We start from the raw sequence: 25,676 nt of genomic DNA, 5'->3' as shown, positions 1-25,676 counted from the left end.
AAAAGGGCCTCACTGAGACAGATGCCTGGTGTCAAAGCCATGGCCTCAAGCTCAATACCAAAAAGTGCATTGTCATCCCTTTTGATAAAAACTCTGTACTCATGAACTACCACATAGGCAGTAGTCTACTTAGCACTGAAACTGTGATAAGAAACCTTGGGACACAGGTGGACAGTAGTCGCTCCTTTGATAATCACATTGCCACAGTAGTCAGGAAACCCTTCTACGTGGCACACCTCATCACAAAAGGTTTCTCATACAGAAAAAAAGAGGTCATTGTTCCACTCTACTCGTCACTCATTAGACTCATAGAGTACAACGCCCCTTTTGGTATGTACCGCACAAGACATCTACAACAACTGGAAAGGCCACAGAAATACCTTACAAAGAGGATTACTGGCCTCAAACAAATTCCCTATGCAGACCATCTCAAAAAACTCCAGCTTTACTCCATCGCATATTGCCTACTCAGAGATGATCTATGCCTAACATACAAAGCTATGTCAAACCCAGAGCTGTTGGACATGCTCCACTTTAAGAAATCCCAATCCCTCTGAGCTACATGCTCTAGGGACCTAAACCTTGTCACTACAATAAACAGAACATGCTGGAGGGATAGATTCCTGTCCCAGAGACTTCCCATACTCTGGAACAAACCACCTATCTATAGCAAACAAAGCTCCTCATTAGCACTCTTCAAGAAAAATCTTGATGATTGGATGGGAGATAGGAAATTCACCCCAGGGATCACTTCTGTGGCTCTGCTCGACAGAGGCACAGGAAAATAATTTTCTTGGGTGGCGAAAGCCAGGGTACCGTTTGGCTAGACTTATATAGGCCCTAGGGCCAATAGCCTAGTACCTACCTATGAACCTATGAACTCTGTGTGAATCTCCATCCCAGTCTGATAGATAGCTCTCCTGTTTGAACTTGCATGCCATTGTATTGCACAAATATGCATTATCCTGAGTGGGAAATCTGCTGGTGACTGGGCATCAGACTGCTTCCAAAGAAGTAGGAAAGAAGTTAATTTTTGTGCTATTCCTAACTTGTTTATTGGTCATCCTGGGCAGGTATTCAGATCTTCAGGCAGCCTGTCTTTTGACTACAAGCACTGGCACATGCTGTACTTTACATATTAGAAAACAAGCAGTTTATCTGTGAGTATTTATTTGTAGAGATTTTGCCTGATGTCCACAGGTTAATATATGCCCAGCAGTTGTGTTAAACTAATTGTAACTAATAGCATAGATTTACTGCTGAGATTATTGCAATTTGGCCTTGCCCAACACCCCCCCCCAAAAAAAAAAACAGTACTCTGACTTATCTAAATGTCCAACTAAGTTAATCAGCCTGTAAGTTATAGGAAGACTCATAAGAAGCAGCAATTGTTTATTAAAAGAAAACTCACTGGAAAAGTGATAAGAGCAGTGACACAGACTAACGCAAAATACATTACTTAGTCAGGGATATAGCAATGCGGGACTGGCTACACTGTTCATTCTCCCAACCTCAGTTCATTTAATGTAAATGCACACACTAAATATCAGTCAGAATATTGTTGCATAGGCTACATTCAATATGCATTCAACATGACTGACTAGCTGCCTGTTGTTTGAAATTATCTGTCTGTAAATTGTGTAAATAATGAAATGTTAAATTATTTCCTAGTAAAAGTTTCGTCTGAAGGCACCCTATGGAAAGGGATTATACAAAGCTGGAATTTCATAATCAACAAAAACAAATAAATAAATAGATTAACTAAGGAACAAAATAAAAAAATAAGAAAGAAAGGAATAAAGAAATAGTTTATGATGTAAACTGTCCTGCTCAAATGAACATATCTGGAATTAGTCCATATTATGTATGTGTAGTGTGTACTCCCTGATACAATACACTGCAGGACAACAATTTAAATACAACTTTCTTTGAATCCCAAGATCCATATTTTTACGGATGGCCCTGGGAGTGGGGTGCATCCATGGAGACAGCAGGAATGGCATTGAAAAAGAAAAACCTTACTGAATGTTGAGCCTTCAGTGTTATGAATTTACACCAATACACCGATCATCTGCAAGAGGTGACAAAATAAATTGTTATGATTGACTACCTAATCTGCTATTCAAGAATAATTTGCATAATTACATAGAATAGAATGGAATGGGATGGAATGCAACACTGAGCAATATGTTTGTGTAAAGGGTGTTCAGTATGTAAAACAGGCTTTCTATAAACTATAAAAGTTATGGTAGCAAAAGACATTTGGGATTGTATTTCTTCTAGTAAATTTTAAAATGTTACTGTAAGTTATATATAATTCATGATGTGCTTTCCCTTTAGTATGAGTTAAAAAGAAAAGTAGCATTTTCCAAAAATGTAGATTACACAGTAAATTCTGAATTTATATGAAGATATAGAAAAATGAAGAAATTAGACTAGACAGAATTCTAAAATCCCCTCCTCAACCTCTGCTGGAGAATGAACTAGCTTTTAAATGTTTGGTTTCATATCTTTAAAATGCAAAGATTCTAGGAGAGCATTTGTAAAGGTTAGGGCTTCAGTAATAAAACGGATTAATGCCTTTAGTGTTTATTTTGACAGTTTGCAAACCAAGTATTTACTCAAGTAGAGTCTTTGACCATAATGCACCTCAAAAGAAGACCTAGTTACCTTTGTCTCTGTAGCTCTTTTTATGCATTTGCCATTTAATGCTTGTTGGTGCAACAAAAATGCATTTCTTCAAAACCCTTTTGCAATGTTAATGTCTATATTAGAACACCGAACATTTGAAATATTGAATGTTCTAATATAGACCCATTTTCAGCGAATGCTGAAAATTTCGAAGTAACAGGAAACCGAATTCTTTCCTAGGGAAAGAATTCAGTTGTCCTTTTCTGTTGCTTCAGTATTTTCAGCGCTCTGATGGAAAGTTATGGGTCGGGTTCAGGTAAGTGTGCGATTGTGTGGACGTGTGGGTTAGGGTGGGTTAGGTGAGTTAGGGATAGGGTGCGGGTCAGGTAAGTGTGCGATTGTGTGGACATGTGGGTTAGGATGGGTTAGGTGAGTTAGGGTTAGGGCGTGAGTGAGGTGACTGTGCAATAGTGACGGACCTTAGGGTTAGGGTTTGGGTTAAGGTAAGTGGATAGTTAGTAGTGTTTGTATAGTTTAGTGTAGGGTTAGGTGTTAGAGTTTAGGTGCATGTGTGTGGATTGCTGTTTGTTTGGTGTGCTTGTGTTGTGTGTATGTGTTTTGGAAGAGCAAATTTTTTCCCTAGGAAAAAATTCTCTGTTCCGAATGTTCAATGTTTTTTTTTTCCATTGCTAGGGTTTGATATTAGAACACTTGTCATTTTGAATGTTCGGTGTTCTAATATAGACCCCAGTGCTATCATCATGGTGGTATTACGCTATGCAAATGTAGCTTTGGATGTGCTTGTACTTTGTTTAGATATGTTAGTCAGAAAACAAACTTATATTTCCCATTTTTGTAACAAAGATAAGATGTCCTTACAAACATCCCAAAAATAATATAGTATAACTTCACATGTTTTTGAGTATTTAATGTAACTTGTGTTAATGCTTGTTAAAGACATTTTAACTCAAGTGTTTTTAAAAAGTAAACCAGGATTAGACTGCCACATAGGTTCCAAGGATCATAGGTATTTACTAGTCTAACTACCACTAGGGCCATTTTAAGCTTAGCTGTGCAATCCAAATGTGACCACAAATTTGATTTATATGGTGGTGATTTACTGACTGCCTTTATCCATCATTGACACATGCAGCAGACGAGGGTGAATTTCCAATTACCCATCCATTGGTCCAAACTGAGCCTAAATAAGGTAAGGGAGGAACTCTGCTTCACATGGAAGTCCACGTGACCATCACCAATTATATTTTGAAGACAGGCAGCCTGTTTCAGAGAATGATAATTCTCTAAGAAATATATCTGTATTTCTAATATGTCCTATTTGTGTCACAAGCAAAATTTAGGTCTTTTAATGCAGTAGTTCCGCTGTTTGTTTTGCAGATATGCAAAAAATCTTGTGCATATTTCTCAGCTAAGTAAGATTAAAAAATATAAACACACTTCATGATTGGCTGTAAGTGAAATGACTATTCATCTCCATGAAAGACTACCTTCTGATGTTTCACCCTAGGTTTTTGTAGCCCACACATTTTGTCACTCTCCCCAAACTTCCAGCGGAGTTGATCCATTTAGGATCCTGTTATCCAAATACATCATAAGACTGCAGGGTTTTTTTTTGCTACTCTAGCTTTCTCCTTCATCTGAATATATAATATTTGGAATGTCAAGCGAATGTGTATCAGCTTTAGCCATGGGAATGCCCAGATCCCATATGGTAAGGCAGTCACCATGCTAGTCTTGATTGGAATTATGTGTGCAGTTTCATAGCTGAGTAAATTATTAAATATAATAAGTATTTGCAAATGATGACAGCAGCCTTGTTCTGCATCTGGACTGCAGCAATAGTAGTTAACTGTATATTGTCAAGAAAATGAGACTATGTGATACAGTTCACAAGAATAAATTATAGAAAGTAAGAAGCAATTGACAGGAACAAACCATCATACTAATCCTTCAGTACATTCAGAATGTTACATGACACAAGGAAGGCAAAATATTTTCCCTGTGTTGATCCATTTTGCACATTTCTGTTTCTGTGTAGTATTAAACAGTCACAAAGGCCCCATGTGTCCCTGCAAATTGGTAAATTGTGCTCAGAAAAACACTTCTAAGCATAACCATCAACAATCATACATGGGGCTGTCTTAAAATATGTATTACTTAAATATGCCAAATTGGAGCCCATTCTAGTATGTCTATGGGTCACACAATCCCCCTACAGCAGCTAAACCTTATACCCCCTCACAGTGATTCCAATTGGCTTGTACCAATGTGAGACAGCAACAGACCAAATTCCTTCATTAATTCAGTATGCAAATTGTACTTCTTGTGACACACTGAGCAAAGAGAAAAAAAAGTTTTAATAATTACCCATTGGCAGAACTGTGGTACAGGGAATATGCAATGCACACCTGTATCATGCAATGCTGCTGTGTTTAGTGGATGTAGAACAATCTATACACACAGCATTATGTGCTGTGTTCTGACTAATATAGGTAACAATCCATGCACAGTCTAATGCCATAAGGCCACAGAACACATAATGGAATCCAGTCCACTGCTATGTATATCTCCATCAAAACTATACATAAACAATGTGCTATATAGGTGATGCATTGTCATGTTCTCTCTCTCTCACACATATACACAGAGACATACATGCACACATGCATACAGATGTATACACATTGGAACATGCATGTGTGTGTGTGTGTGTGTGTGTGTGTGTGTGTGTGTGTGTGTGTGTGTGTGTGTGTGTGTGTGTGTGTGTATGGGGGATGCATGTTGCTTATTTCTGCTGCATTCATCAACATTAATAAATATCTAGAAAAATAAAAAACAACACTGTTGTTGCATGCTGACCCACACAGTACAGGTCTGCTTCCAAACTATCCACTGATGTGTAGTAGAAGACAGGTTGTGGTTGTCATATTCCCTGCAATGCAAATCTGTAGCCCCACCTACACAGTAAACGCCATTACTTACATGTACATCGGGGCTGTAAGCAAAGAGGGTGACTTATCCAGTACATGAAAAGTAACAGTTAAGGGTCATAATAAAGGGCATTTATATTATTTTGCCCCTGAATATGCTGCCTTCTGTTACATGTTTGCTTTCTGCTACTGGTGCTGGTATCCCATTGCCCAGTCCCTTCTTATTTGCTGCCTGCACATAGCTAAGTACAGCACTTGCTGACCACTGTGTCACAGTTTGTTCCACATAGTCTGCATGTGTGATTCACATGTGTGGGTCAGCCTGTGTCTACAACATAAGTGACTGCATGTGATGTTTGTGTATTCTAGAAACATTCTTGTATCCAGGAAAAACAATATTTAACAATTCCCGAGGACAAATTAAATGTATCACAACATCCATGTGCTGAAAGTTCAATTGTAATTTAAGCTGTCCCTGATTAAATCAGAATAGAGGGAAATGATTTATTTTACTGTTGTTAATAAACCTAGACTAAGTGGGTTAAAAAAAACAGATTCTACAGAAACACAGTAAGAGAGGTTCTTAAGGTGAAGTACATACCAGATGTCAGAGGCTTGCATAAAATATATCAAGTGCTAGGAAAACATTATGATTTAGGTGGCAATTGATAGATTTTACAGTGTCTTAGCCTCACCTGCCATTCTTGTGCCTAAATGAAATAAGTCTCCTAGACTTTGTTTACAGAGAGTATCGCAGAGTCAGAATATTCTGGAAATCAGGCCTTCATCTACTACCACAGATAGTAAGCTGTAGAATAATTTGGAAAAGGCACAACATTTGTCCAGCAGAGAACAAATAAAGCAAGCAAAGAAAATGGCAAGTCTGGATAACAGCCAGTGCTAGAAAGTAGATGTCCAGTACCTTAACAAGAATGGGGTAAAGGGGGAAATTGCCTTAGGCAAGTGTTAGGAGGTGTGATCAAGAGCTCAAAGTCCTTTTCTTTTTTATTTTAAGAGTTGGAGTCCATGGATTGGCTGCTGTACTGTTGGTAGCCAATCGCACAGTAAGTTGAATATTTTTTTTGGCTGTTTTCCTGTAAGCGAGGGGGATGTGGATTTTCTAGAGGTGCAGATTGGCTGGTTGTACAGTAGAAAGACAATCAGCTTTCTAAAGTAAGCCAAAGATTGTTTTCTCTCCTTGAGAACTGGAATGTAGGGATTGGCTGTACTATAGGAAGTCAATCAGCCAATCAGCTTTCTACAGTGAGCTGTAGACCTTTTTTTCCCCTTCTCTTTAAGAACTGGGGCATGTGCTTGGATTGGCTACTGTACTGTAGGCACAGTTTTGAGGGGCTGAGACTTGGTGCTACATTAGCCAGCTATGGCCCTGCAGCTCTCCTCCCTTAGTTATAATAGCAGTAAAACAATGCATAGACTATGCAAACACCTTTCCATAGACGTAACTGTACCACATGCACTAAATAGAATTTCATTCCAGAAATGTAACTGTAACACATGCACTAAACAAAGTGTCCTTCCAGAAATGTAGCTACAACACATGTACTAAACTGAGTGCCCTTCCAGAAAAGTAATTGTAACACATGCACTAAACAGTTTTGTTCCAGAAATGTAACTTTAACACATGCACTAAACAGTGTCTTTCCAGAAATGTAACTGTAACACATGCATTAAACAGTGTCTTTCCAGAAATATAACTGTAAACATGTACTAAACAATGTCTTTCCAGAAATGTAACTGTAGCACATGCACTAAAGAGTGTCTTTCCAGAAATGTAACTGTATAACACATGCACTAAACAGAGCATTTTTTTCCAGAAATGCAACTGCAACACATGCACTAAACTGTGTCTATCCAGAAATGTAACTGTAGCACATACACTAAAGAGTGTCTTTCCAGAAATGTAACTGTAACACATGCACTAAATAGAGCATCTTTCCAGAAATGTAACTGTAACATATGCACTAAACAAAGTGTCCTTCCAGAAATGTAGCTACAACACATGTGCTAATTGGAGTGTCCTTCCAGAAAAGTGATTGTAACACATGCACTAAACAGTTTTGTTCCAGAAATGTAACTTTAACACATGCACTAAACAGTGTCTTTCCAGAAATGTAACTGTAAACATGCACTAAACAGTGTCTTTCCAGAAATGTAACTACAACACATGCATTAAACAGCATCTTTCCAGAAATGTAACTATAACACATGCACTAAACAGAGTGTAATACCATACTTCAGTGGAACTACTGAATGAAGTGTAACAAATATTTCATATCATGTATACAATATGTATCACTTAAGCTCTGCATATCATGTATATAATATATGTCACTTAAGCTCTGCATATCATGTATATAATATATATCACTTAAGCTATGCATATCATGTATATAATGCATACAGGTCCTAAGCATTACTGATTATGCTTAACTTACCCAGTACATTATGTTAATATTATCTGTCCTCTGCTCTTATCTCGTATGTAAACTGCTATTTTAGTCTTACTGCTCTTATATCAATAACTAAAATGTACAATTTTAAACAAGGAAGGGATATCTGTTTAACTCTGTTGTCATGCCTGTACTTTTGCCTAAGAGGCCTGGGTTGTGACTGAAAAAAAACATTTTGTCCAACACCTTCTCCAGGTTAAGAAATAAAAATAAATAAATAAAATAAAACGGGCCAGGTTGAGTTTTAAGTCATATTCACTGAAATAAATAATGTTTCCTGACACCTTTCATGGGTGTTGCTTTAGCTGTTTCCTGGGGTTGAATGTTATGCAATGGACTACTTGGATTACATTGCTAGCACTAACTATAGCTAAAGAGCACCTGTTCCACCTTAAGGAAGTACTTGTACTTGTTCCACCTTAAGGAAATACTTGTACTTGTTCCACCTTAAGGAAGTACTTGTCAAACTACATGGAGCAGGGCCTACTGCTCGGTCAGGATGGTGTCAAACTGCTTTGAAAGAGGTGGCCTATGGGCCTCATAACAGAGGAATAGTCTGACAAAATCAGATGAAGACTGAAGGCAGACACAGCACAGTGCACAGTCCACAGTCCAATTCCCAAAAATGGATCTGAAGCTCTCTTCAGTTTTTTAGGGTATTACTGAAAGACTGCAGATAATCTATAGGTAATTATAACACCATGGCATGTCACATTTCTGGCCTGTTCTAGACCCAAGAAAGCACCATGTAGTAACTATGTGCTTGCTAGTACTGTCGGCAAAAGACTTTCTACTGCACAAAAAAGTGCTTCAGATGCTGATCCTAGGAGATTCTAACTTACGTATGAAATTAAAGGAGTACATTTGCTGCTTGTTTTAGTAGAGGGAAACTCTTTGTTGTGTCTTTCGGCTTTTTCCAGTTAGGGGTCACCACAGCGGAACTCTGGTCCACTAATGATTGGCAGTAGATTTTTATGTACCGAGTTGCCAGCTCTGAAGCACAACCTTCAATGAAGGTATGCCCATTCACACATGTCTCCAAGCAGAAGACGCTCTAGCTGAGAATCGAACCGGACAGCGTCTTACTGTGAGGCGACAATGCTACCGCAGCACCACCATTGCAGTAGTAGAGGGAAACTATTATTGAAAAATAATGCATTAGTCTCCTATGAATCTTTAACAGGTTAGAGTGATCATTGAATTATTTGAATATAAACAGAATATAACTTTTTCATTTCTCTCACCCCAAAGGTAAAAATTGCATAGCTGTACTGATGAAGTGCATCATTTTACACATACAACTTCCAGACTGAGCACTGCACAGAACAGCTAATGCCAAAGAAGATAGTCTCTCAAGTCATTTCAGAGAGGGAACTGAATTTGGTCTCATTTAGGTTTACTGTGAGCCTCCAAAACCCTTTTTAATAATGGAGTGTGAGAAATGTGTGTCACCCTGCTTAAAATTAGTGAATACTAAATAATAAAATGCATTTAACTGGAAAAGTGTGAATAGCCAATACTGGCAAAAGATTGTCATTTTGTAGCAGATGTCTAAGTGTTAGCTTTAAAAAAGGATTGCTTGTACAAGAAATTGGAAAAACAAATTTATATCTATATATATATATATATATATATATATATATATATATATATATATATATATGCATACATATACAATATGGATACGAGTTCTATTGATTCAATCTATAGAACAGAGTTTAGTGAATTTATTAGCTGACTCCCAATTTCTTAAAGAGTTTGACTTGCACATTTCAAGACTGCATGATATTTGAAGTAGTTATTGCCATATCTCCAAGTTTAAGTAACCATGGAGTTAATATATCTGGGAAGCATGTAGCTGTTGTGCTAGAGAGATTTTTCCTGCAAAAAAAATATTTTCTTTACTTTTTGTTTGTTACAGTCAGTATTTCACACTCCTGACATTATTTTTGTGAAATTGTGTGCCACAGTAATAGAAACATGTATTTCTTACAATGAATGCAGCCAATAAATAGCCAGGGGTTAGCAAAAGATTTTACAAGTGGAAGGCTAAGTCAGCTAAAGTAAGAGATACAAAAATTGTGAGCAAGAAGAGCTTTCATGTTGCTTGTTGTTGTTGCTGGTTGGTGCGCTTGAGTTAACTATGACTCATGGTAGCTCTATAGTCAGTTTTTGGTCTTCACAGATTATCAGTAAGTTACTGATAATCAAATGTTCATGTCTTCTGTCACAGAGTCAAGCCAACATATCAGAGGCCTTCCCTTCTTACACTGGCCAATTACCATGCCAATCATAATGTCTTATATGTCATATGATGCTTTCCTTCTCATGGTGTGTCCAAAATAGGATAGCTTCAGCCTTGACATTTCAGCTTCCAAAGTGAACTTGGACTGGATCTTAGAAATATCCCATGTATTCATTCTATGAGAGTGCATGGGATTCATAGTAGTTTATGCTGACAGCACAATTCTAAGCCATCCGTTTTATTCCTATCTTTCTTCTTGATTGCCCAGCTTTCACAACCCTATTATATTGATGAGAAAACATGCTTGCATACAAGCCATTATTTCGGAGATACAAAGACTGAGCAGATCAAGCAATGGTAATGGTGTCATTACTCAGTGTGAAAGACATCCTGAGGTCAGACTCTTGAATGGCTTCCCAACTGAATGATGTTAATTTTAAGTGTGTCTAAAAATACATTATAACCGAGAATAAAAAGGAATCAAAGAGAAATTGCATTAAGTTTGGTAACTGCATGAATCTAGTTTTATGGAAAAGAATGCAAGTCTTCAATATGGATATATTTGTTGATGTTCCCCTTTTATGTACCTACAGAAGTACACTATATAGTACAAATCATCCTTGCAGTAGTTTGAGGGTATATCCCAGAGGCAGTCTGCGTTTCACTGTTATTCTTGGTTTATGCACATACATATTTAGAGAGTCTGCAAGCCTGTTGTTATAGTTACACAGCCTGTGGTATAGATTCCATGTTATGTGTGTACATTAAGGGATATATGCCTACTATTATTGGATATACGCGTCAAATGGCTAGGAGTTTTGCATTGCAAGGCAGTATTTGCACACTGTGTTGAAATTTCACAAAAGTACACATTTTCAGTTATTAGAAGAATAATTTCCAACATGAAGTACAGATTTGTCTTTTGAATTCTCAACACTCTCTGGCTTCTAACAAAGCAGCACAAGTAATGACTGTACTCCTTCCTACTGTAACAGCCCTTCATCAAGGTATTTCTTATTTAGTTTCATCTAGTTTTGTGTTTAAGTAGGTACAGTAAAGGATCCCTACCAACACTTCACATATGCCATAAGTATTTTTGAACTAAAAACACTACTTAAAAATGCATTTGATGACATCCTTCTTTTGTTATAATCAGCTCTGAGGTCACTATAGCTGGAGGAAGACAGAAATCTGTTTTTCTAGTGATCCAGTCAATGAAGTTGTTTTTCGGTTAATTATTCCCAAACCATCAGCACAATGGCAGGGAGGGATGAGGTCCTGACTATTTCTCAGGTGACCCACATTTGATTACTGGTTTGGGCATCTAAGCCTCTAACAGCAAATGATTTGCCGTGCCCATCCTTGAGTGGGAGGGTATATGCCTGGACGCTCCTCATGTTTTAATGCTTGTAGAAGCTGGGGTATGGAAGCAGGAACTGTCCTTCACAGAAAGCATGGAAGACATTGGATGAGTTGCTGTGTAGGTGGGATGATACACCAGTGCATCCTCATTTCATGCCCACCCATCAGGATGTAAGAAACAACTGTGTGAAAAACAGGGAAAAGTAGAGCTTAAGTTAGCAAACACACACAGAAGCAGTATGATACAGTGCTGGGATGCCTTAGTTTCCTGGTCTGCCTCAGTCCTAATCACAATGAGTCTGGGGGAAGGAGCTAGCAGAGGTAAATGGGCCCAATGAATCAGCAGAGGTACTAAGGACTGCTGATGGTCAACAGCATGGGAGGAAAAAAAGCAAAATTACCCAAAAATGCTGATTTGCATAGGGAGTTTTTGACCAGGTCAACTTCTCCACTTTGAATGAATATAATTGTGTTATTTTGTAATTATTTCTGCCCCGTATTACAGTTCTTTTACAGATGTAATAGAGTTACTTATCTCATTTTGTCTTAATATATATATATATATATATATATATATATATATATATATATATATATATATATATATAGTTACACTTTATAATCTCGAAATACTGAAATTTTGAATTTTAGTATCTCAAGACTATAAAGTGGAATTTTTAAAATAGCAAAAGTGCATAATCACGAATTCAAATATCTCGAATTTGCAGTTATGGCTTTACACTTTGTTACGTCCAGTGTTTTCTGTGAATGGTGTATGGTGTCATGTTTGGATGTTGGTGCGATTTAAGGTAAGTGTTTTGTAAGGGTTTTGGGTGGGAGTTTGAATGTATGTGAGTGTGTTTGTAAGTTGTATGTATGGGTTAGGGTAGATAGGTGAAAGTATGAGTGTTTAAGTGTTGGATGTGTTGGTGTTTGTATATGTGTGATGTGTGTGTCTGTGTACGAGGGACTGTGGAATGTCTGGGTGTGAGTTTGCTGTCTTTTCCTGTTTGTGCGAACTCGGAGTTAGTATATTTTAAGTAGGGGGTGTAGGGGGGTGCAGGTTTGTTTGTGTTTTTGTGCTTGTGTGTGTTTTATTTGTTGTGAATTGGGTTGGATGATGTATGTGTTGTATGGTGTATGGTGTGTTTATGTGTGTGATTTTGTGTTTCACTGTTTTGGGGTTTTGGAATTTGGAACATTCAACTTTATGGTCTCAAAATACAGAAATTCAAGATTTCAGTATTTAGAGATTATAAAGTGAATCTGTATGTATATATATATATATATATATATATATATATATATATATTTATTTATTTTTTTTTTCTTTGTTTCCCTCCCATGGCCTTGCCTGATGTTTCCATCTTGATTTACCCAGTGGCCATCCCTTCTAGGGGAATGGAAGCCAGGTATTCCTTTCCTATGTGAGAACCCTGTAGCCCATTCATTCCTGCCAAGGTATCCCTATCAACCCTCCATTCTTTGGCAAGTCAGATAGTACGGAGAAGGCCAGTTTGCTTGTCCTCAGGGGTTGACCTACCTTCTTCCCTTAGAAGCACAATTGGATGGGGAACAAGAAATCCATCCCAGTTTGGCATCTCTGTCTCTAATGGACACAGGTAACCTGTAAATGTCTCATCTCCCATGTCCCTGCTTGTAAATGTTTCAGCTCCCAAGCCTCTAGTTGTCAGAGATTTATGATGCATGGATAGTTATAAAAAGGCCCTACTGTTTGTTAGCAAAGTGCACACCTATGAACCTATGAATTCATATTCATTTGGGATAAACCAAAGCATGCTAATGATCTCAAGTTAAGATTCATCAGTATTCATAAGGGATCATGATTGCATTCATGGAAAATACACAATGACAATTCTACGGTCATCATGTAAAATCTGGTGCATTTTTTTGTTTGAAAAGTAAAATGTACAAAACTGTATTGGTGATAACACAGCTAGTAATAATGGTAAAAGCATGGGCTTAGTCAACTTATATTTATTTGTTGACCAGGTAACCCCCAAGGCATAAGCCTCTTTTCATTGTAGCACAATCTGGTGATATGATTTGGCTGCGGGAATTAAACTTTAGTCAATAGGATGAAACTCATTGCCCTAATCACCTGGACCAATCTACCAATCACTTTACTGAATGTCGAAGGCATTTTAACAAGATGTGAAAACAGGTTATATCTATCAGGGTGAATTGTTATATTTATAAATATTAGCTCTACATCTCCAACAGTAATAAATCCTTTACATTCTAGCACATCTGTACCACATTTGGAGATTGTTCTGTCTACATGGTCACTAAATAACAAAAAGTGCATTTTGTTAAATTTATTCAAATTAAGAAGGATTGCAATATAAATAAGATATATAATATGTAGAGGGAATGTATATTCAAACATATATTTTATCTTCCTGCAGTTTTAAGTGCAGTAACTATAATGTGTTATCATTTTATATTCTGTAAAACATCCAGATTTAATTATATATGATGCACATTATGAGTTGAGAGGGAGCTTTGTGTTAAGTTATAATTTCTGCTAAACAATTTTGTTGGTGTACTGGGACAGTTTGACATAAAAATATATCTGTTAATGTTCTTTACTCATAATAAAGGTCAATTTTTAAAATATTACTTCATAGTGATGTGAAGGATTTTATGTCTGATATCGTGGTAGGCATTTTAGGAATATATTTTGACTTGCCTGATCTTACCTTGAACATTGAATGTTATGCTGTTTTTTCACATTGTTTGATAACTGCATAGCGCTGATGGTCAGTAATAATTATTTTTTAATATGCATTATTATTATTATTATTATTATTATTATTATTATTATTATTATTATTATTATTATTATTATTATTATCACTAGCCTTAAAAACTACACATAACATTAACATCACCATAAAAGAACATAAACGGTCATTTATCATTAACAGTCATCTTATGCAACAATTATGTGCCCTACTATCAGGCAAAAATAAACCACCAAAAGGGGGTTTTATAAGACCAGTTATTTACTCAAAAATGAATGCAGCTGCTTTTGTGAGCTGCTGATTCTGCAGAACTACACTTCACTTTTCCTTGATGAATGTTAACCTTGAAGAAGATAATATATGTTTGGGACTTGTACGGGGTTCTCTCACTTCATGGGGTAAGCCTGGCAGAACATTTTAAAAGCTGTGCTTTTCCAAATCAGAAATTGATCACTGCCACGTAGTCTTACCTGTATGGATGATATCTGCCAAGGATATAACAGCTGGCCTCCTTCCAAAGCTTCAGAGCACCCCTTGGTTAAACAATAGTATTTCTATTGCACCTGTGTTCATTTCCAAAGTAAATAAACTTTATTCTTGTTTTCAACAAGCTAATAAACCTGGATTATGCTAGTGGATATTTTATTAAAATACACTTTTTGTTGTAATAAATTTTATTTTGAAATCTTTTATGTTGGCTGTGCATAAATTGTTTATGAATTGTACCACAACTTGCAATTTTGTTTCTGGCCCTTTAAACAGTATGTTCATTTAATTTAATTTAATTTAATTTAATCTAATTTAATTAAGCAACACTATTTAATGGCCCTGTATTGAATTCAGCATTGTTCTGATGAAGTCTGTCTTCACGAGATGAAACCGCTCAATGCTTTTACTTGTTTTTTTATGTTTGGTTTATAAAATTCTGTGAAACATCTCTGGACCCTGCAAGGCATTGTATTCCTTTGGTTCTAAAGCTTCAGAACACCTTCCAAATGCAGCTCAAGCTGAACTGACTAAATAACAAAGTTGGGCATGAAGCACTTCAGCACTTCCCTGTCACCGAAGATTACTCTTTTCTGAAGCTTTCAAGGATCGATGGTTAGCCTGTGCCTTTTCCTAGCTGGGCAGATAAGTTCCCTAAAAACAAAAATGTTCTGCAATGGCAAATATAAACAGATTTGTCAAACAATAGTCCTGTTTTTGATGACTAGTACTTCTATTGTATTTTATTATATTATGTTATCTTATGTAGTTGTTTTATACTTTGTCAAAACATTGGCATTTCCTTTGGCACATTTATGGAGAAAAGACAATCAACTATAATTCCCATTTATTACTTTTTTACCCAAAAGCAAATGAAGTCAGAATGTTCAGTCTTTTGTTAGTTCTAACATTTCCAGTTGTACTAATTTCTGTAATTATAGATCAGTTCCACAGCAGATAGCTGAAGAGAAACATCAATGTTATTTGTAAAACTTATTTTTTAAGGTGACGATAGTCAGTGCGTTTACAGTTGTTACTTCAATATTGTAACATTTTATAATGCACACAAACCTGGAATCATAATTTTCTCAAACGTTTCACAAACATTTCAAATCTTGGAAACTATATGACTTAAACATATATCAGAGCACTTTTGTCCAAAGAGACATGATCTTTCACATGACAGTATGACATTCCTTTCTGAGATCTCATTTATTGAGATGTTTACAAAAATATGGAAAAATCATGCTTATTTGTATACTTAACAATATAAATAATGATGCGTATCTCTCAAGATATGCAATTTACAGTGCAAACATCAATAATCATTTCATTAACATCATCTAATGTTTAATCTGATACCATGTACCAATCTGTAAGTCACTTAGCTTTGTTTCTATTAATGCACACATAGAAATACTGCAAAGTACATAATTACTAACAACATCCCCAGTGTAGTGTATTACACATAAAAAGTGTATTTTTCTAACTCCTACTGTGACATTTTACACCGTACTTCTCAATAACAATTTGTTCTTTTTGTTATAAAAATATGAACACAAACATTAAAATATGGAATAAGTGAACAAACTGATTAATAGCTCCACTACAAAACATCCAGGAGTAACAATCCTAGTATCATTTTGCTACTTACACCTTACCCTTTATTATGTTGCCTGTTATAAATTGGTAGGTTACTTAATTAATTAAGTCACCCTTAAAAGAATGTTAGGACATTATCAGAAGAAATGGGTGTTAAATGGAAGTACAAAAAACGGTATGGGTGGGTGTTTGTGACATTCATTCTGGAATAATACTTGCTGCTGCTTCTACTAGAGCAGTCCGCCTCCACTTAGTGCTTAATTCATTGGTTAGAAACTAATGGCACCTGTCAGTACCACCTTCCGACAGTATGCACAGTACCAATCCACATATTAGTGCCTGGCAGTGTCATCTTCCAACAGTATGCACAGTACCAATGCACATACTGGTGACTGCCAGTGTCATCTTCCAACAGTATGCACAGTACTCATGCACATACTGGTGCCTGTCAGTGCCATCTTCCAACAGTATGTACAGTACCAATGCACATACTAGTGCCTGTCAATGTCATCTTCCAACAGCATGCACAGTACTCATGCACATACTAGAATGTTAACAAACTCTGAGACATTTACTGCATTAGTTTTAACAGATGAAATGGCTGCGCTTGGCAGCAAGAAGAATCTTACTCAATAAGAATTAGAAAGCTGTATATCTAGTGTGTCTGCTTATGGAACTAAAATAAAAAATAATGGCCAGACTATTAATCTGTGAGGGCAAACCTACTCCATGTTTGCTTGTTTGACATTTTTATTAGTTACCATTGCTGTCAGGCTCATGGTGATTAATGCTATCCATATGGTGTCCCAGTTCCCTTGTATTCTAGGAAGACAGACATATCCAACAGTTCCATAACACTAGTGCATTAGCATGTTACTTTTTGAGCATGTAATTTTGACTTGCCATAGCAGTTTAAATAAGCAGTTAGACAAAAAGTTTCACTGTTTTGAAATCCAGAATGCATTATCATGCTGTGGTCATACTGGCTGACGGGGAGGCTTTAAACTTTAAGTTATGATAAAAAAACTAGCCTTGGCTTAAAACAAGGTATGTAACATACATTATTAGAGTCTCTAAATGTATAAGCATTTTGAGATGGCTTATGCTTTAATTTATTTGTTAATCAGGTTTTCTCCAGCCCTTTCCATCCACAACCCGTGCCATAAAGCAAGAGTTAATACTGCACATATACAGGCATTTTTTAAACCCCTTTATTGAATTATCACTTGTGACATATGCACATTTACATTTATACAAAAGTAATCAAACTGTATTTAACATTAACAAACATTATACCTCACATATATTGCTATATATATATCACAATAAATAACCATGACTTTGGGAGTAAACTGAAGTTCTCAGAGAAAGCCCATACAGACATGTGGAAAACGTGTAAAACTCAGCACAGCCAGTGACCAGACATAAGGACTGAACCACCGACTCTAGATTTCAGAAACAGACAGACATCTTACCACTAAGCCACATACTTTACTATTGTATATTTCAATTTATTTTTGGCATCCTATTATATTTAGTCTTCATTGTAAAGCTTTTCAATATACAGCATCTCCCTCTCTCTCTCTCTCTCTCTTTCTCTCTCTCTCTCTCTCTCTCTCTCTCTCTCTCCAGTCACTTTCTGTGTCTTACTAGTCATTTCCTTTATGTGAAAGTCATTCAATTTTTATTTTAGTTTTCAATTTCATTATTAAGAACTTCTTGTGTGGGACTACATTTTGCAATAGGTGTTATCTTGGACACAGTATGTAGTCTTCTAAATAGGGTTTCCATAATGATGGCAGAATTTGTATTTCTGTTCTTGGATAAAATACTCAACTATAAAAGATGGATTCTCCTTTCCAGTACCCTAGCAAGGACTTTGGCAGGTAAGCTGAAAAGTGTGATCCTCCAGATAATAGAACATAATATCCTAATACTCACCCCAACCTAACTACTAATTGATTTATATTATAAATAGTACTGACTTATTAACCTCATGGGCCCAGAGCTAAAATTAAAAGGGGGTTATTTATTTTGTGTAATAATGGCATGGGGTTTCAGATTAAACTAGAAGGAGATGCTGTAGGTCTATTTCTGACATGTGGGCCTGGAGTTACAGCTTTTTCTGCATCCTTCTTAATCCTACCCCGATTATAACCCTTTTTATGTGACCATTTAGGTTCATAGGTGTTTACTATGCTAATGGCCACAAGGGCCTTTTTAAGCCTAGCTATGTACCCAAATCTCTCACAAGTTCTGATACCTTGATAAGTGTAAGCATGGGTCCTGGAGATGAACCATTTACAGGTTACCTCTGTCCATTAGAGACATAGGTGCCAAACCAGAGATTAATTTCTGGTTTCCCATCCAATTTTCCAAGTTGCACTTGAATTGGGTTAGGGAGGAATTCTACTTCATATGGATGGGGAGCCTGTTCCATAGATGGGGTAATCTCTGGGATAAATACCTGCCTCTCAGCAGATCCTATTTATATCACAGGCAAGGTTTAAGTCTTTAGAATGGGTAATTCTGGTGCTGTTTGTGTTGTGGATATGCAGGAGGTCCATCAGAGTGGGGTCTGACAATACAGAGATAGGGCCTTGAGGCGGTCTGCATAGGACATATTACTTACCCCCTGTAGTCTTTTAGTGAGAAACCTCTGTGGATGTTCCAATTGTTGTATATGCCTGGTTAGGTACATACCAAAGGGGCATTGTACTCAATGATTGGTTTGATGAATGCCGAATACACTGGAACAATGATTTCCTTGGACTTAGATGCCCTACCTTTGTTTATAAATTGAACAACATAGAATAATTTCCTCACCACTGTAGACACATGATGATCAAAGGCTAGATTACTATCTATGTGTGTCCCTAAGTCCCTGACTACTGGGTCAACTCTAAGGGGTGTGTTGTCAATATGATAGTTACCAGGGATGGATGATGTCCCTAAGAATACTATTACGCATTTCTTGACATTTAGTTTTAGTCCATGGCCCTGACACCAGCTGTTTGTCTGTATCAGCCCCTCCTGGAGAACATTTGTGTCAGTGTGAGATTCAATGACAGCTCCTAATTTGCAATCATCTGCAAATGTAGTCAACCAGAGAACACTGACATTGGCTTTGACTTCTGAGAAGTAAATGCCAAAAAGGAACGGTCCTAGGACTGATCCCTGAAGGACTCCACTTATGACTGGCCTCTTTGTAAAGGTGGACTCCCCATTCTAATTCCTGGGTTCTGTCTCTGAGCCAGTTGTCTATCCATCGGGTGACATATGGGTTTGTACCTACCTTCTTGAGTTTGTCAACAATGCCTGAGTGAGGTATTGTGTCACAGTCCTTGGCCAGGTCAAGGTAGGCAGTGTGAACGACTTTGCCCTCCTCCATTGCATTGGTGATCTTCTCGAAGAAGTCCACCAGGTTGAGTAGGCATGATCTGCCCTTGACAAAACCAAAGTGTGTTGGGTCCAGTGTCTGGAGGCTTATTATATCTCTGTTGATCATCTCCATGATAATTCTTTCCATGGCTTTACATATAAGACTAGTGAGACTTATGGGTCTGTAGTTTCCAGGGTCTGTAGATGGCCCACATTTGTGTAGAGGGATGATTGTTGCCTTTCTCCATTCATGAGGTACGAAGGTTGTTTGGAAGCTACAGTTAAATAATAATTCCAGAGGCCCTGATAGGTCATGTTTCATGCTATTAAGAAGGCATCTGGGATATTGTCTGGGTCCACTGATGCAGTGTTCCTGGTCTTAGACAGAACATTAAGGATCTGTTCCTTAGTGATAGTAGGGGGAATTATATTTGATGATGTTTCCTGAGGGAAGGTTGAGGGGGGAGAGAGGGGTAAAGTTGGAGCTGAATTTAGGTTTGCTATATCTTCATTATAGGTGACTCCATTTACAATGAGCTCTGCACACAATTGTATATTGCCTTTGAAGTTGTGGACATGGGTAAAGAATGCTTTGTGGTTGTCCTTGGCCTGGGAGGCCAACCTTAGCTCAAATTTGGCATTGTTAGACTTTATTTGTCCTCTGATTTGTTTTAGTTTAATGACAGTACTTTTTATCCTGCTGGGTGTTACACCTCCTAATTTTTGCCATATTTTATTCCTCCTATTATACAGCCCATTGATTTTGTGATTCCACCAGGGTAGCTTGTTTTTTGAGTTAGTTCTGTACTTTCTGGTGAGTACAGCTGCCTCTATGCAGCTATTAACATGCTTGTACAGGGTTTCTGTGAACAGTTCTGCATAGGCAACAATATTCTCAGGGTTTATGGGGGCTTGAAATCTTACCAGGTTCTCACTTAATAGCAGGAACTATATTTGTTTATGGTATTTTAAATGCATTATGTTAATCAACTCTAGATTTCTGTACTCTGCATGCAACTTATACTGCAACTACGTATTTATATCTCCTTAAGATACATAACAACAGTCTCTATTCTATACCCAGGTGAGGACTGAATCTTGAACCATTTGCAGATCAGAATTTAAGGAATTATAAATGAACATAGAACACTCTGTTATTATTATTATTTTGAAAATTCACAATACCACAACAGTTTGCTAGTCAGGATGTTCTGTCCCTTTCATTTGTATAAGATTTCAAGGGTGCATTACCTATGAAGTTCTAGCAATGTCTAGATCTTTGAGCATTTTCTTATGGATCTCATCCACCTCTGAAAGCTTGCCAGCTTGAAATTGTTTAATTGTTGCAATAAGCTCATCTACAGAAATGCACATAATTCCAAACTTTGCTTCTTACATTGTCTCTGCAAAAAAAAAGCATGTCCATCAGGCTCAGGGATTTTTCAGAGTGTTGTCCCACCTTTCTAAAATGAGCCAGTCAAGGTTAACATATCTCCATATTTCAGAGAAGTCTGGGAAATGCCATCCCCTCCAAGTGTTAATGATCGGTTTGTCAGAATCCCATTAAGATCCTAGTAACCTCCTCTGATCCTATGATCCTAAGGTCTCCAATTCAAGCTATTGCAAAAGCTGCTGTCTTCCTTTCCTTTTGTATCAGTCAGTTAAATCCGGAAACCCACAACTAGCACTGAGCTTCTTTCTTTAATTTGATGGATTCTCTCGCTCAGTAGCATAGCTAGGGTAGAGCAAAGGGGACAGGCACCCTGGGGGCAAAGTATCAGTGAGCATGATTGTCCAGGCGTGATCACTATTGTGTGCATGCCCCCATTTAGAAATACAGCAATGGTATAAAGTATAAAAGAATAGCTTTCTGAGGGAGATGGGTGGCAGATCAGGGGACAGCATCAGGTGTAATATTAGCTAGCTGCATTTTTGCCCTCACTGCTGGTGTCTACCAATATGCCTTTAAGTTAACATCATACCAAGCACTGATGACTTTTCAGACACTCCTTCTTGCTGCTGCATCAGCTGTTGATGACCTGAGCAGGGTACATCTGGCCAGCATGTGCCAGATCTCACTAGAAATAAGGAAGAAGCTCTTCCGAAGGTGGGAGCAGAAACTATCACATACACAAAAGCATTTGTTAGATGTTCCCAGGACACCTGCACTACAGGTTTAGGTTTCTTGGGTCTCTCCAGCCATTGTCCTAGTCTTCTGACCCAGTTCATTAACACCTGTCAGTTTACTAATACAGCTGCATCTTATTATGAGTGAGTTAACTGGGGCAATGTGGTGACAGCTGGTTAGCAGAGGATAAAACTCTAGTTATTTCTACCACTGTCTGTCAAAACCTGGATTTTATATCTGTCAGTTTAGAGTTTAAATTAAATCTTTTTTTGAACAATGAAGTTTGGTACACTGCCATTTTAAAATTTATTTGTGACTAAATGTTTTGTATTAGTGTTTTTGGTTCCTCTTTATGTTGAGATGTAAACTTTGGTAGTTTTATGTAAGAAGATAATGTTGCCTTTTCTCTTGTTTTCACATGGAACAGTATAGAAATAATGTTTGGATGGTGGTATTCAATATTAGGATTGTCACTGTTTTTCCTGCTTGTTTGGAAGGACTTTGCATACTGATAAAAACTTTGTTGTAATGCTTGCTGTTGCAATATCTCACAATCTCACAGTTACTAGTCCTACATTTCCAACCCCTTTGGACTAGTTTGTTTCCAAATAGATGAACATTTAAATTGATATACTATTTGTGATTGTGATTATTATTATTATTGCTCTATTTTCCTTAATTATATATTTTACCATTGTTTGTCAACTCTGGATATATTTGAGTTATTTTTTGATTTGATGATAATCCACCAAGGTGTAGAGAGGAAAACACCAGCACATAAAACCAATAAATTCCAAAAAAGGTGAAACGGATGCGCTCTTACAGCATGCACAAACAGTTTATTTGAACCCTACAACTTCTTCCCCATTTTTGTCCACCAACAAACTCCATCAGACGCTAATCAAAATAATCAAGACTCTTTATATAGTAATATACATTAAATTAAATTAATATAAATTACCAAGACAGTAATGGGAATAACGTTCCATGTATTATGGCCTGTCTTAAGTTTGAGATTTTAGTGATGAGTGTATGTGTATAAATTAGTTATTATTAAAGAAAATTTTAAGTACAACATACTATAATGTAATTTTAACACTTGCAGCAGTGGACTGTTTTAATATAGTGAACTATAAGTTGGTTTTAATAGTGTGGAGGATTTGTGTGATTGTTTGAAATGAATTGTTTTATTAAGGGGTGATGCTGATTGGTTTGGTAATTTATATTAATTTAATTTAATTTATATCACTATATAAAGAGCCTTGATTATTTTGATTAGTGTGATGAAGTCTGTTGGTGGACGAAAACGTGGAAGAAACTGTAACGTTCAAATAAACTGTGCATGCTGTAAGACTTCGTCCATTTCACCTTTTTTGGAATCTATTGATTTGATGATACAGATTTAGGGTTTTTGACACACTTTGTTACCTGGCAATCAGATTTATTTAATGCACCATCTGTAACCACTATACTCACAACGTATCTGCAATAATTTGTTTTTAATTTGTTTTACCACTAAATATGTTTGTGGAGCTTTTCTCCCTGGACCTCAGGTGAAAAGGGGTTTTGCTTGATTGACCTAATCAGATCTTCCTAATAACCAAATACAAATAAACAAACAAGCAAACAGACAAACAAATAAAGAAATATTGAATTTGGAGTTATATCTACATATTGGAGATATAGAGACATGGTTTTGACCTGTGACACCAGAAATTGATACTAGGGTGAACCATTTCTGAATAAAGGCTCCTGAATGTTGCCTGCTTTTGTTTTCCAGTCTTGTTTCTGAAGATTTCAGTAATAACCTACTTTGATTTGTTTCCTACTATAGTCCAGTCCTTCAACTGCCTGTCAGTTATGAGCCAACTGAATTAATATAATTAATTACTTGTTTTGCATTTATTCATTATCAGTACCTTACTAAATTATTGTTTTGCTTACACATATTTTATCAGTTTTATTACAGTATAAGCAGTCAGTCTGTATGAATAGCATATCATTCTTTGCTTTTATGTATTTGTCAAATCAAACGGGAAATAAATAAATAAATAAATAAATAAATAAATAAATAAATAAATTGTATTACTACCCATAATTGATGCCACATTGTTCATATTTGAGTTCTGTGAGGTTGTAATATTTTGGGTTCATATTTGAGTTTTGTGAGGTTGTAATATTTTGGGTTCATATTTGAGTTTTTTGAGGTTTTAATATTTTGGGACTCAAATGATAATGTACTTGGCTTTGAATGCCTCTCTTGAACAGAATGTCTAAAACACATGGCCTCAAGTCTGTGACAAGACTGCAAAGTCAGTCACTGACTTTTGGGCCAAGTGCACTTATGAGCATCCTTGTGCTCGATTCATGACTGGTGCAGAATAAATAATTTATTAGTCAGGTTCAGCTTTGGCAAACCTGTTTCTCCTATTCATACCTCTCTAAGTATCTCTTTCATTTCCCACATGAGCACTAGTGTCTCTCAAAAGAATTTATATTTATTTCTGATAGTCATATTATCTACCTGTGAGCTGAATGTGATGCCTGGCAATAATCAGTGATGCTCTAATGACATACCTACTGGCAGAGCCAACTTTTTTTTTTAAATTAAACTACTTTGCAGGTTGTTTGAGGAGAATATGTAACAAATTCCTGCATAATTTAAAGGTAGGTAGCTTTAAGCTTCCAAGTAAATTGCCTGGGTGTCAGCACCTTACATCCAAGGTGTACCTGCTATATGCAAAGGTGTAAAAATGTGTCTCAAAACATGTAGTATATAAAAACAGGTTTGCTGAGCACCTTTCTGACAGTAGAAAGGAGTTTAACAAGCTTTTGTCAAGCACCTCTCACTGCTGTTAAGCTCAAGTGTGACACTAAAGTATTAATAGTTGTCAGCAGCTGCAACAGGAACTGAAAAAAACTGTGAAACATATTTAAACCCTTAAGTCAGCCAAAGGGTTTCAATATGTTTTAAAATGCTTTCTGTTTCACAATATGAACTGAATTATTTGCAATATATCCCAATATATGCAAATGTGACAAACAGTAAGTCAGGCTGATGTATTTTAAATAGACAGCATTGACAGTTCATTTAGATTAGAAATTAAAATAACTTTGGCTTTGAACATGGGTGCAAAATATACAACTTAAAATGCTGGCTATACGTAAAACCTCAGTAATGTTACTGTATATACATGTACTTGAAAGGAGGCTTTCTCATAGTTTTAGGATATAGCCAATTGGCATCAACATAGACCTCATAGAATGACCTCATAGAATGGAGATTATTTATTTATTTTATGTATCCTTCGTTTAGCCAGTTAGTCCCACTAGGCTAGTAGCTTCTTTCCAGGGGAGACCTGAGGTGGTATTGTTACTAATGGGTTAGTCTGCCTTTCTGCATAATGAGTATTTGTGAACATCCATTACATCCACTAATTACAAATTCACCTCTATAATGTATTGTACTTCACTAATCCAGCTCCTCAATGTACTATGAAAAAGTGACATATGATTCTTAGTAAAACCATAGCTTAATCACAACTGATCCAATACTTATAAAATAAAAATAAAAATAAAAAATAAAGCGGGAGAAAACATTTATCAGGAGGCAAGTCCCACTGCATCTCTCACCTGGGATGTTTTGCTGCC

The sequence above is a fragment of the Protopterus annectens genome, chromosome 3.part0 (genome assembly GCF_019279795.1).
Source record: "Protopterus annectens isolate FY-2018-M chromosome 3.part0, PAN1.0, whole genome shotgun sequence".
Classification (NCBI taxonomy): domain Eukaryota; kingdom Metazoa; phylum Chordata; order Ceratodontiformes; family Protopteridae; genus Protopterus; species Protopterus annectens.
Note: the sequence above shows the minus strand (reverse complement) of the source record.